This window comes from Podarcis cretensis (genome assembly GCF_951804945.1).
Source record: "Podarcis cretensis genome assembly, chromosome: 6".
NCBI classification, from domain to species: Eukaryota; Metazoa; Chordata; class Lepidosauria; order Squamata; family Lacertidae; genus Podarcis; species Podarcis cretensis.
In genome coordinates, this window is record NC_137175.1 from 40,374,798 (window position 1) to 40,387,655 (window position 12,858).

The 12,858-nt window shown below is 40.2% G+C and overlaps 1 long non-coding RNA gene across 1 annotated transcript in view; it reads right to left on the reverse strand.

The window, feature by feature from the left end:
• The window catches only part of LOC307218140, a 41,432-nt gene that overhangs the window by 17,944 nt on the left and 10,630 nt on the right, over window positions 1-12,858 (reverse strand). The gene's annotated exons all lie outside the window — the stretch shown is intronic.

Sequence of the window (12,858 nt, forward strand, 5' to 3'; positions counted from 1 at the left end):
GAAATCCATATTTACATAGGTGGCTACGAGCCACCTCTATAGAAGCAGCCATTGACCAATATCCTCTAGGAGCTGGTAGGAAAGTTGCTAGAAAATTAGAAAGTGCACAGAGAGCTCATTGACTGCATGTAAGTGTGATTTCTATCACCATCTTTCTCTGCTTATTGATGACGAATCTTTCCATATTCTCAACAAGCAGAGGTCTCATGTGGTGAGTGTAACATGTAGCCAGGCTCTCTAAGACATTAACTTCTGGCTGTTCATAAGATGATTTCATTTCTGGGTGATCCATGTTTGTTACATGTGTACAAACTTAAACACATGGAACATGAATACTAGCTGCTGATATTCTAAGTGAATATTCAGTGCATTTAAACTAAAACACTCAGAAGAGACATTCAGACATTATTCCCCATTGCATGGATTGCCCCAAAGATGAAGAGCTTTCTGACAGCAACTGCAGTAAGTGAATAATGTATAACAGATGTATGTGTGGTGTGAATCCCGACTGTACAATAAGAAAATTTTCCTCAAATGTTCCTTCATAGTCTCAGAAAGGAATGACTGAGCAACTACAAGTTTTCTAACCTTGTGAAACATGGGAAGCTGCCTTATACTGAGTTGAGACAATTGTTCCACCTTTCTCAGTGCTGTCAACATCAGGTGGGGGGAGCCAGTGGACTTTCAGGTGTTGCTGAACTACAGCTCCCATCAACATGGGAGCATGGACCGTGGGAGTTATAATTCAGAGTTCCAAAGGTTCCCCACACCTGGTCTTCTCTGGTGAGCCCTGGCTATGCAATGTTTCAGACTGGAGTCTTTCCCAGCCCTACCTGGAGATGCCAGGATTAGACCTGGGGCCTTCTGCATGCAGAGCAGATGCTCTACCACTGAATGCAGCATGGAAGGGCCCAGCCATAAATAAAGTTATCAAGAACTCTTTGCGGGGAAGATATGTGGGAACCTGAGAGGCCATCATGAGAAGCTGAGAGCTGGAAGAAATTGTGTATGAGTGTTGTGAGTGCAGGGAGCTGGCAAGTGATTTGTGGTTGATGAGGGAAAATGTCAGAATTTGGATCCTTTCAGTTATAAAAATCTTCTGTTCCCATACAGTTCCTTTCCTCCACCCACCCCACCATACAAAGAATCTAAAGCCGATTCCAACATAATATTTTGTTCTCACATATTTTGTTTTGAAGTGATCCCAGGAGCTCCTACACATGGAGAGTATTGCCTGGGAATTATAGCTTTCGCTTGATGTACTGTGAAAGGTTTCTTAGGCTCCTGCCCAGTGCTGTAAAAAAAACAACAACCGAGAATATAAAACAGTATGTGGGAAAAGACCTCTAGCATATTTGGATGAAAATTAAAACTTATAAAAGTGTGTTTCAAAAACTTAAATTTAAAGCGTAGGTCTATAGGAATGAAAACAATAATCACCTGACAAACAATTTCCACTTAAAAGTAAGTAACTCATCCAATGAATTATTCTATTTGACAAAGAGAGATAATCAAATCCATACCAAAGTGACATATGGATCTTTTTATCCTTTCAAGCAGAGGTAGCCAATGTGGTGCTGAATTCCAGCACCAGATATTGTTGAACTTCAACTCCCATCAGCCCTAGCCATAGTAGCTGATGAGCAAGAATGATGGGAATTGTAGTCCAGCAAAAATCTAGAGGGCATCTTGTTGCCTATCTAATGCAATTTTAAAGAAAACCAAACTTTAACCTTCAGGTAGGTAGCCGTGTTGGTCTAACGCAGTCAAAATAAATTAAAAAATTAAAAAATTGTCCAGAAGCACCTTAGAGACCAACTAAGTTTGTTATAGATATAATCTTTCTTGTGCATCCACATTTCTTCAAATACCTTCTTCAGATACTTTAATCTTGTTCTCATACAATCTTTTCTTTAATGATTGGTCCATCAAAAATGGGCAAAAACTAAAAAAAAATTAAAAATTGATCATTTATAGGGTAAAATTAAAACAAAATGAATGTTTTCAGATCCAGAGTTCCTAACATTTAGTGGTGCCTTTATTTAGCTGCTTTGTAGCATTACAGGAAATAAATGCTTTTGAAATGGGGTGGAGCGAATTTGGACAGGAAGCTAGTGGGCTCCTGGTCTATCTTTCTATCTTTCCTGCTGTCATACCCATGAGGATAAGATGCTGGTGCCACTTTTCTCTGTGTACTGTGCATATGCATAAGCAACCAACATGGACTCACCTCAGGGCATGTGTTGCTTAGCATTATTTACTCCTGTGATGCATTGATACCATGAGAAAAATCTTCTAAACCTAAGCTAGGAGACTTGTTTTTGCTGTATTATTGCAATGCTTCATTTTAATTTAAACTGCTTTTAAAGCCCAAGCTGAAAGGTGCTTAAATACAACAACTCCTAAATAAAACCTACAGAAATGCTACTGTTTTTGGTTCTACACAAAAATCCCAGTTTCCTTACTGTGAAGCACATGAATAGCTCTGAAGTTTTAGTGAATAACTGGAAAGCTTCTACTTATTTGAAATGTTTTCCTTCAGTAAAAGAATAATTTACAACCAAACTATGAAAGACAAAACTTTATCAGTTGCATGTTTTGCAACTGATAAAAGCATCACGTGCTACATTGCTCTTGTTTAATGGCTTGTACTCTGTCCTTTTGCATATACACTTTCTGTGGCCTCTTCACCTGTGTCTGGTTTGGGAAGATGCAGATACACAGCAAAAAATGCTAAAGACTTCAGCCCATATTATTATTGGCTATACACTAAAGAGGTTATTTAATTCTTGAATTTGTAATGCTTATTTACACATTTATGTTTGAGAAATTATTAGTCTTTGGGGTGGTTCCCAGTGGATTTTCTGCTCACCTCATTGACCAAGTATATGTTATATCTTTTGACAATATCAGGAGAGATGTGATTCCTCAGGTTTATGTCCTTCATCCTTCCCAGTGTAAAGAACAAGGTAGGAAATGGACTGCTTTTAATGAAAGGGCTGGTGCAATGATGTTTTTATCGTAAAGCTATTTGTATGTTTTAAACATATTTTATATACATATAATTTCAATTCTATTAATGTTTAATTGGTTTTTAATTATAGTTTTTTCTATGTTTTAGCAATTCTTGTTTTTATCTGTAAACCGCCTTGAGTCCCATCAGGAGAAAAGGCAGAGAATGAATGAATGAATGAATGAATGAATGAATGCCACTAGTCAGAGCTACACCATGAGAAACAAACCAAATGATTCCTTCGGAAAGACAACAGGAGTCCTTTTCAAACAACTGTTAATGATAGTCTTTGTACAGTTCTGATAACATTTATTTTATGCTGTCTCCTGTTGGTTTTATCTGTTCTATTACTACCGCATTGTGGGTGATATAATTTTGTTGATAAAATTGTTTTAACTTTCATTAAACACTGCTCTGGAAACTGCCGGGTTTAAAAAGCTGCCTATAAATTGAAATAAACAAAGACAATGGGTTTGGGTGGGAGGCAGAGTTGTGAACAAAGTAGGCAATTTTATTTATTTAATTTTTCACCCCAACTTTTCTACAAAGAGCTCATAAGGCATATATATATATATTCCTCCATTTTGTTTTCACAACTGTGGTGAGGTGGATTAGGCTGAGAGAGTGGTTTGGTCAACATCATCCAGTAAACTTCATGGCTGAGTAAGGATTTGAACTCTGCCCTAAGTCCTAACCTCTGCTCATTGCATCATACTAGCTCTAAATGATACCTTACAGCAGTGTTGTAATTAGCTAGTAGTGACAGCATTTTTACCTGTCACTTGAAAACATTTTTCTGTTAATATTTTCCTTTAAAAAAGAGGGGATATATTAAGCATTCATCCTTTGCTCAATTTCATGTCTCTCTTTAAAAAAAAAAAAAAGACTTTCCCATTGTGGAGAGCATGTCCTCAGGCAAAGTTCACCTGTTCCTTTTCTATAATATGGGACAGAACTGTCATAAGTGGAAAGGCCCATTGAAACAGCCCAGAATTCAATGAACTGCACTCATTATGGGCGAAAAACACCTGATGTGACGTTTTGGAGAAATACTACAAATCTGTGAAGAAACTCAGGGGAATGTTCTCAAACATTCTTGATCTTTTTTACTGGCAGATTTGGCTATTTCATCTTTATCCCATCTCAGAGCTAGACTCGTTATGAACATGAAAACTTTGTGACGGCAGCAACAGCCTGGGGATCAATACCAGTGGCAGCTTATTTCTTCCAGAGATGGCCTGCATTTATGAGGAACAAACATTCCTCTCCAATCAATGAAGTCTGAAAACCTTTCTCAGTAAACAGTGGGTAGCAATTAAATGTGAAAGGTCAATTATCATCCTTCCCTAAAACTTGCCTGTGCAAACGCCTTTCCTAAAATCTGCTTGTTTTTCTGAAAACAGATTGATTTTTCCCTCAGCAAAAACATGTAATAATTTCTCAAGGAGAATTTACAATAAGCCTGAGTTGCAACTCTACAAACACGACAGCAATTACAAGATAATTCCCTGGCTTTTCCACACTACCTGGGGTTGATAACAGCAGCCAGACAGCTGGATCTTTTAAAATAAACTAGTATGGGTAAGAATCTTAGCAAGAGCTGAGGTTTCAAAGCAGATATTGACCTAAGATCCCATAGAAACGAAATATCTACCTGGGCTCATTGCCTGACTGATGTGTCCATGGGAATAAATGGCCATTCATTGAAGGGGAGAGGTAGGTAATGCAATTCTAACTGATTTAAGCAGGATTAGTCAAAGTGGTGCCCATCAGCCAACATGGTGTCAGCACCAGCCAGCATTGACTTAGGGTCAAGGGTGGTAGGGCCAAATGGGTGATAGGGGCCAAATGAAGCCCTTCATGCCTCTCTATCTGGCCCTTGAGACTCTCCCTAGGCTATAATCCCTCCACAGACCACACCTCTTCCTGCTCTCTGCCCTCCTTGAATGGAATGTGTTCTTGAGCAGTGAGAATACCTTGTGCTTGTCTTGACAGAAGATGGCAAGAGATGTGTGTGCACTGTGTAGAAAACCAGTTCCATTCACTTGCCATGCCCACTTATTGTACCTGCCCCCGTTGTTGTTGTTTTTAACGATCTGACATTTTCCTAGGTAGTCTAGAAGCTTTCATAGTTATAAACAAACCTTATCTTTCTTATTTAGCTATGTTTCAAAACTGTATTAGACTATAATAAAATTTATGTTTGAAAATACCTAAAAACCACCAATCACAGGGTGAAGTTTTTATTGTCCTAAGCGCTCTGCAGAGCCAAACAGGAAGGGCATATGGATTAACACCAAAATGGCTTTCAGTGATTCACGGATATGGTCCTCTTGGCTGACCCCTATAACTATAGTGTTTTGCTACTAGACGAGTCTTAAATTAATGGGCCATAGCTGGCTTTGTGTTTTATTTGGGAAACCTGATGTGAGTTGGTGACAATTAATTCTGTAGAGGGCAAACCTACAATTGGCATGTACCAGAGATCATTAACATGTTAGTTGTGTAAGTTAAGAGGCTGTGGGAATGAGGGATCTTATGCGCTTACTCATGCCCCGCTCCCTGCTTTTAAGTACAAAAACAGGAAGACTATTAAATTCTTAGGGCAGAAACAGTGCCTTGAATTTATGATGTGGGTGGTATACACCATGGGGTGTTTTTATAATATTGGCTATGTAATGTCAACATGTTCCATGCAAATATCAATGAATGAATATGTGGGGCAGCTCCAGGAGCTGTTTGGTGTGAGTACCAAAGCAGAGGGTGTGTTAGCTGCAGGAAACTGCACTTGACATTTACCAAATCAATGGGATTAATGATGTGGCTGTCAAGGAGATACGTTATGTGATGATGATATCATATTTTTATTTTGCTGGTATGTATGAACTTAAAAGTCAACATGACTTCATGTTTTTGCACAATCTGGGTTTTGTGTGTGTGAAAACTTCCTTGTAGAAGAACTGTGGTTCCATCTCAGACTTCTGAAGACCACCTTACACATCATTTGTTTGAAGTGCTGAATTTCTGAAAAGTAAGATGCTCATGGGCCCAAGCCCTTCTGGTCTGAACACTCTGTTCCTGTTCCTTAATCCTGAAAGTGTGAAGATAGATTGTGATTACCCAGCAGTCAGAGAAAGCCACTCTGTGCATGCTCAGATTGTTTTTTTCTTTAGTATTACTTTGTGCGTTCCAGGACACAGCCCTTATACTGAAACTAAAACCTGATTCTGAACCTTTGAATTAATCAACTCTTGCTTTTATAATACACTGGGATATTTATTAAAACAGGCGGGGAGGGGGAAGTAGCATGAAAATGTCATACAGGTTCTGCTTCCTGAAGTTTACCCTGCATGACATTCCTCTCAGAAATGGACTTGAATGTTATAGAATCATAGCATTCTTACTAAGAGAAAAAAATGCATTCTAATTGTCTCATCATAGGGGCAAAAATTGGGGGGGGGGGAGTTGCCACAATTTGTCACATGGATAATTAATGTATACTATATTCATAGAATCATAGAATCATAGAGTTGGAAGAGACCACAAGGGCCATCGAGTCCAACCCCCTGCCAAGTTTGTGGTCAACCAAGACTCCTAGATCCTTTTCACATGTACTGCTCTCAAGCCAGGTGTCACCCATCTTGTATTTGTGCCTCTCATTTTTTTTGCCCAAGTGCAATACTTTACATTTCTCCCTGTTAAAATTCATCTTGTTTGTTTTGGCCCAGTTCTCTAATCTGTCAAGGTCGTTTTGAAGTGTGATCCTGTCCTCTGGGGTGTTAGCCACCCCTCCCAGTTTGGTGTCATCTGCAAATTTGATCAGGATGCCCTTGAGTCCATCATCCAAGTCGTTGATAAAGATGTTGAATAAGACGGGGCCCAAGACAGAACCCTGTGGCACCCCACTAGTCACTCTTCTCCAGGATGAAGAGGAACCATTGATGAGTACCCTTTGGGTTCGGTCAGTCAGCCAGTTACAAATCCACTGAGTGGTAGCATAGTCAAGTCTGCATTTTACCAGCTTCTTTACAAGAATATCATGGGGCACCTTGTCAAATGCCTTGCTGAAATCAAGGTAGGCTACATCCACTGTGTTCCCTTCATCTACCAGGCTTGTAATTCTGTCAAAAAACGAGATCAGGTTAGTCTGACATGACTTATTTTTCAGAAATCCATGCTGACTATTGGTGATCACAGTATTCCTTTCTAGGTGCTCACAGACTGTTTGCTTAATGATCTGCTCCAGAATCTTCCCTGGTATTGATGTCAGACTGACTGAGCGGTAATTATTTGGGTCCTCTCTTTTCCCCTTTTTGAAAATAGGGACAACATTTGCCCTCCTCCAGTCTGCCGGGACTTCGCCTGTTCTCCAGGAATTCTCAAAGATGACTGCCAGTGGTTCTGAGATCACATCTGCCAGTTCTTTTAATACTCTTGGATGCTGTTCATCTGGCCCTGGAGACTTGAATACATCTAAACTAGCCAAGTATTCTTGTACTATCTCCTTAGTTATTCTGGGCTGTGTTTCCTCTGCTGAATCATTTGCTCCAAATTCTTCAGGTCGGGCATTGTTTTCTTTATTGGAGAAGACTGAGGCAATTATTTAAAAATGATCCATTTGCTGTTATTGAAAATAAGCTAACATTGTTGAGCCATAAAGAAACCAGAAAGCAAGGTTTTGAGTAAACTCTGCTTTCTAAGTATCAGCCAATGCAGGGATCTGGTTTCTTGCATTGGCAGAGATTTGGAGTAGATGTTTTAAGGTCCTTTCCATGGTTCTAAGCAAACAAGCAAAACCAAAACTGTTAAGGTGGCTTTAAAATTGCTTAGTAAGAAACTGTCCAAAATAATGCAAAAAAATGGAAATATACTGCCTACCTGCAGTATATTGAGCCATCTGGGTCAGAGACAAGGAGTGCAAATTATGTGGCAGCTGTCTAACTTTCACTGTCGCCGCAAGCTAGTGCAAGGACTAATGGTTTTAGGAAATGCATTGAGGATGAAGGTTTAACTATCACCACAGATAGTCAGTGAATTAGTGTGGTGTTAACCTAAATGGAAGGTGTGAGTCATAGGACAAGGAGCTGACTAACATGGCTTTCATATATTTCATTTCAGTGATTTTGTGATTGTAATCCTATGTCACCTACTTGAAAAGTACATTCAATAATAATGAGAATTTAACTGGTTAGGTAAAACCCTGTTCAGTTGATCTCCATGCATACAAAATATGTGTGAAGAAGAGAGCAATAGGACCATGGTGCAGATTCTGCCTGTGACATTATGCAAGGAACTAGTTCCAACCCCTGGACATTTGCACCCAAGTGCAGATAGTCCTATGGGATCCTTTATGCATAGCTTCTACACAGTGCTATTTTTATCGAAAAAGAGGTGCCAGAACTCACCATGAACTGATTGTTCTCTTATAATGTGGCAACCTAAAAGCAACACGACAGACTAATAATTTGATTACAACACTTTATATAGCTACTAAATCGTACCTTCATTCAGAGTCAAGTGGCATACAATATATACAAGGTAACACCAACTAACGTGACCCTTCAGAGAATTTCCCAAAGTAGGGAATTTTTTCAATGGTGTAACAAACAGAGAATTATTCAAGCTTGAGGCAACATGCCTTCCAAAATAAGTATAAAGTCCCAACCACAGCACGGATTCGCCTGGTTATATTAACAACTTATTCATATATTTAGCAGTGAACATGCTGAAAGAAGTTGGTGCTCCACAGGTTGGGAATTTATACTTATTTTGGTGTTACCTTGTATATACTGTATGCCACTTGACTCTGAATGAAGATACAATTTAGTAGCTATAATAAAGTGTTGTAATCAAATTATTAGTCTGTTGCTTTTAGATTGCCAGATTTTTCTGTTTGCAACACGGGGGATCTTTGCTGTTCTCTTATAATGGTAGTGGCACCCACCTGAGAGGTACCGGAACTGAGTTCCAGCAAGTTCCAGCTGAAAAAAGCCCTGCTTCTATGCATGGAATACAACTGAACAACTTAAATATATATTAGATCAGGGGTTGGCGACGTTTTTTGAGGCCGGGCCAATCCACTCCCCCGTAGACCTCTCGTGGGCCAGAGCATACATGACTGTGCGCACCCGCTCATGCACACATGCTATTCCTGGCGCTCTTCCAACCCGGAAGTCAGTCCCCGCAGTGAGAAAAGAAATAGCGCCACGGGGGGGGGGGCCAAAATCCCCATGCCGATCCATGGAACAGCCGTGGGCCGGTTCCAGGAAGCTCATGGGCCGGAACCGACCCATGGGCCTTAGGTTGCCAACCTCTGTGTTAGATCTATCCCTCCTGCAACTCTCTTTTAGTGAATGACTAAAATAGGGGTAAGGAAAGTAGATGAAGTAATGCGGTGGAGTACTTATGTTTAGGGATGAGACAGAGGCTTATTTATTTCAGCACAAGCCCCCAGTGGAAGATCAGCTCAATGTCCCAGTAATCAAACATCCTGAACATTTCAAGAATATTTTGCTTCTGATCCACATTAATTTCCTTCATTATACAGAGACCTAGAGTCATCATTGTCATATCTGATGAGCTTGAGGTTTAATTGTAGCAATTTTCCCTCTTCTCTTACCTTAATAAAATAATGAAGCATGATTCTTCTTTCAAAAACTGGGATAAGACCTGACATTTTTTTAACACACTTGACAAGGATTTGAAATGTGTGCATCTTAAACCCATCTTGAAAACACTAGCTTCACTTTTTATTTTTTAATTATCTTTCACTCTGTCCTCCTTAATTTGGGATATTTATACCTGTCACTGAGCTGTGCCAGCTAAAAGAAAAAGGGAGTATAAATCATTCTCTCTCTCTCTCTCTCTCTCTCTCTCTATATATATATATATATATAAACTGAAACAAAATATTATAACAACAGATGTTTCCCCTGCAGTGATAGTTTCCGGTCCTAAGCTAAAAATAAAAGCTATTATGCCAGTAAATGGATATAAATTAAAAAATAATCTACTAAGGAATTTCCTTGCTTATCATGTTTCCATAAAATAAGTGAGTTTATCTTCATGGTTATAACCGTATATTCATGATAATGATGTTTTCTCAGTTGCAGGAAAGTGTATTCTAATTTTCATTAGGGAGTCTCTATGGAAATTAATTTCTAGGTTGAAAAATATAGGATGGCCTACTAAGTATGGGGAATTCTGTTCATACTTTTCAGGTTCATGTAATTATTACTATGGTTTATTGTAAAAAAAAAATTTTTTTTGCAGTGCCCCATGTAATTTTGAATCACATAAATTAAACTTGTGTATCCCACCTCACCCTCAAGTTCAAATATAAACCTCCCAGAGATTGGGAAGGGTATTCACATTATTCTACAGCAGTAGAAGATAGTAGATAATCACAGTAGGTACCACTGCAGTGGGAAGGTAAACAGCATTTCCGTACACTGCGGTTTCTGTTGCGGTGTCCCGTTGCACCAGAAGCGGTTTAGTCATGTTGGCCACATGACCTGGAAAACTATCTGCAGACAAATGCCGGCTTCCTCGGCCTAAAAGCAGAGTTGAGTGCCACACCCCATAGTTGAATTCGACTGGACTTAACCATCCAGGGGTCCTTTACCCTTAACAGCAGTAGAAAGATGCTCTTCCAATAAAATCTTTGTTTTTGCATTTGGCCAGAAATGCTAGAATCAGAATCTCTGTGGTAACATAGAAATTGTTGAGACTTGCAGGTGTATTTTCAATTTACTGGGCATCACCCTGGGGGCGGAGAGCAGGCGGGGGCGGGGCTGGAGTGCCTCCCGGGGGTGTGGCGCGTCGCCCGCGGGGGCATGGCACCTGGCACGGTGGGGGGTGCACAGCGCATGTCCGGGGGGGCAGTCACGATGGTACCCCACTCCTTGGTGGTGCTGGGGATTGTGCACTCCCTGCGCACGTCCCCATTCCTCCGCAAGTGGGCAGCAGTGATGCACCTTTAGCAAAGATCAGAACTACCTCATACCTGTCAACTGCCCCAGAAAAAATGGGACATCTCATTTTTTTTCTCACAAAAGGACGGTGGTCAAAGTGGCTGCCATGATTTTACATGATTTTGGGCTGCACTTTTTTCAGGCATGGCACCCAAAAGCACACACTTTGGGGTGCTGCCCAAGATTGCTGCCCTGAAAAAACCGTTTTTAGGGGGCAGCGATCTTGTGCAACACCCCAAAACACTCATTTTTGGGTGCTGTGTCAGGAAAAATTTGCTGTGATTTGTGCAGGAGGGTTGATCTGGAAAATAGTGTCCTGGATATGGGGGTGCATTGTATTGGAAGAGCCAAACTAGAAGTTACACAGGTCAGAAACTTTGGCCTTCCAGTTGCCACTGGACTACAACTCCCATCATCTCTGATAATTGACTGTGCCAGCTGGGGCTGATGGGAATTGGGAGTCCAATAATATTAGAATTTCCCCACCTGTCTTACACTTAACATGCGGTTGCTACCAAAAATGGCTGCTTGTCTAGATTCCCCCTCCCTTTCCCTGTCTAACAGAACCCATCTGTGCCTAGATGGTTACAATGCTGTAGTTTGCTCTGATGCTGCTCTCCAACATTAGCTGCTGCTTATTGGGTAGGGGGAGTGCCACACTGAATGTCAATGTAATATATGAAGCCTGCTAACATAAAATGATGGCATGGGAGAATAAAGTGTGGAACAGAAGATGGACCACAGAGGTGGGGGGAAAGACATATGCAATATAAGCTCTTCTGGTTCTACCTTTGACTTCTGTGCATTCAGCAGAACCTCTGCATAGCGCCTATGTGCACGTAAGCTTTATGCATCTAGACTCTCTGCATAGTCAAGGACCCTGTTTTTTCCAGGGTTCTGGTCATGTGTACAAGCCCATATACATGCAAGATGAATGCATGAAGGTTCACATCAGAGTTTCTACTGCATTGATAGAGGTCAGAGCATAGGGCTGAAGCTTAGTGGTCCAGCATATACTCTAGTTACATGTAGGTAGCCATGTTGGTCTGTCATAGTCAAAACAAAATAAAAAAATTCCTCCCAGTAGTACCTTAGAGACCAACTAAGTTTGTTATTGGTATGAGCTTTCGTGTGCATGCACACTTCTTCAGCATATACTCTGCATGCAGAAAGTTCCTGGTTGAACTCCTAGCATCTCGGGTGAAAATAAATATAGCAGGAGATCTCAAAGACCTCTCTGTGAGGCAGACTTTGGGCAGCTAATGCCAGTAACAGGAGGCAATACTGGGCTAATTGTGCCAATGTATAAGGCAGCTTCATATGTGAACCCACTTCCTCTCTAGTTTTTGGCTTTGTTGTGTGGAAGAATCCTATGGAACTCGTGGCTTTGTTGTGTGGAAGAATCCTATGGAACTTAAAACAAGTATGAGTTAACGTTAACACTTGTATGTGTGAAGTAATTAAAAGAAGGGCAAGCAAAATGTTTTTAGTGTAATTTATCTCATTTAATTTAGAGAAATCCAGTGACATGAAGCTTCTTGTTACTTGCAGTGACACCCAAATAAAATAAGGACTAATTTCACTGGTTTTGAAAATCATGCTTGCTTACATTTCAGAATGTTTCCAGCTACAGGCAATGTCCCCTCCTGGGTTAACATGATGTTAATTCACATTAAGTTATTCATTTTTTTCCTTCACTTTACCATTGCTTATTTTGTAGTTCTAGGAGCCAGAACTGGATTCTTGTAAGGTTTTCCCCAAGTTCTCTCTGATGATTTGTGATCTGTTTGCAGTTTTTAAAATTCTGACATGCACCATGTTGCTGTTATAACACATGAAATGTGCATTTACATTCTCTGTTTATGTAGTGTT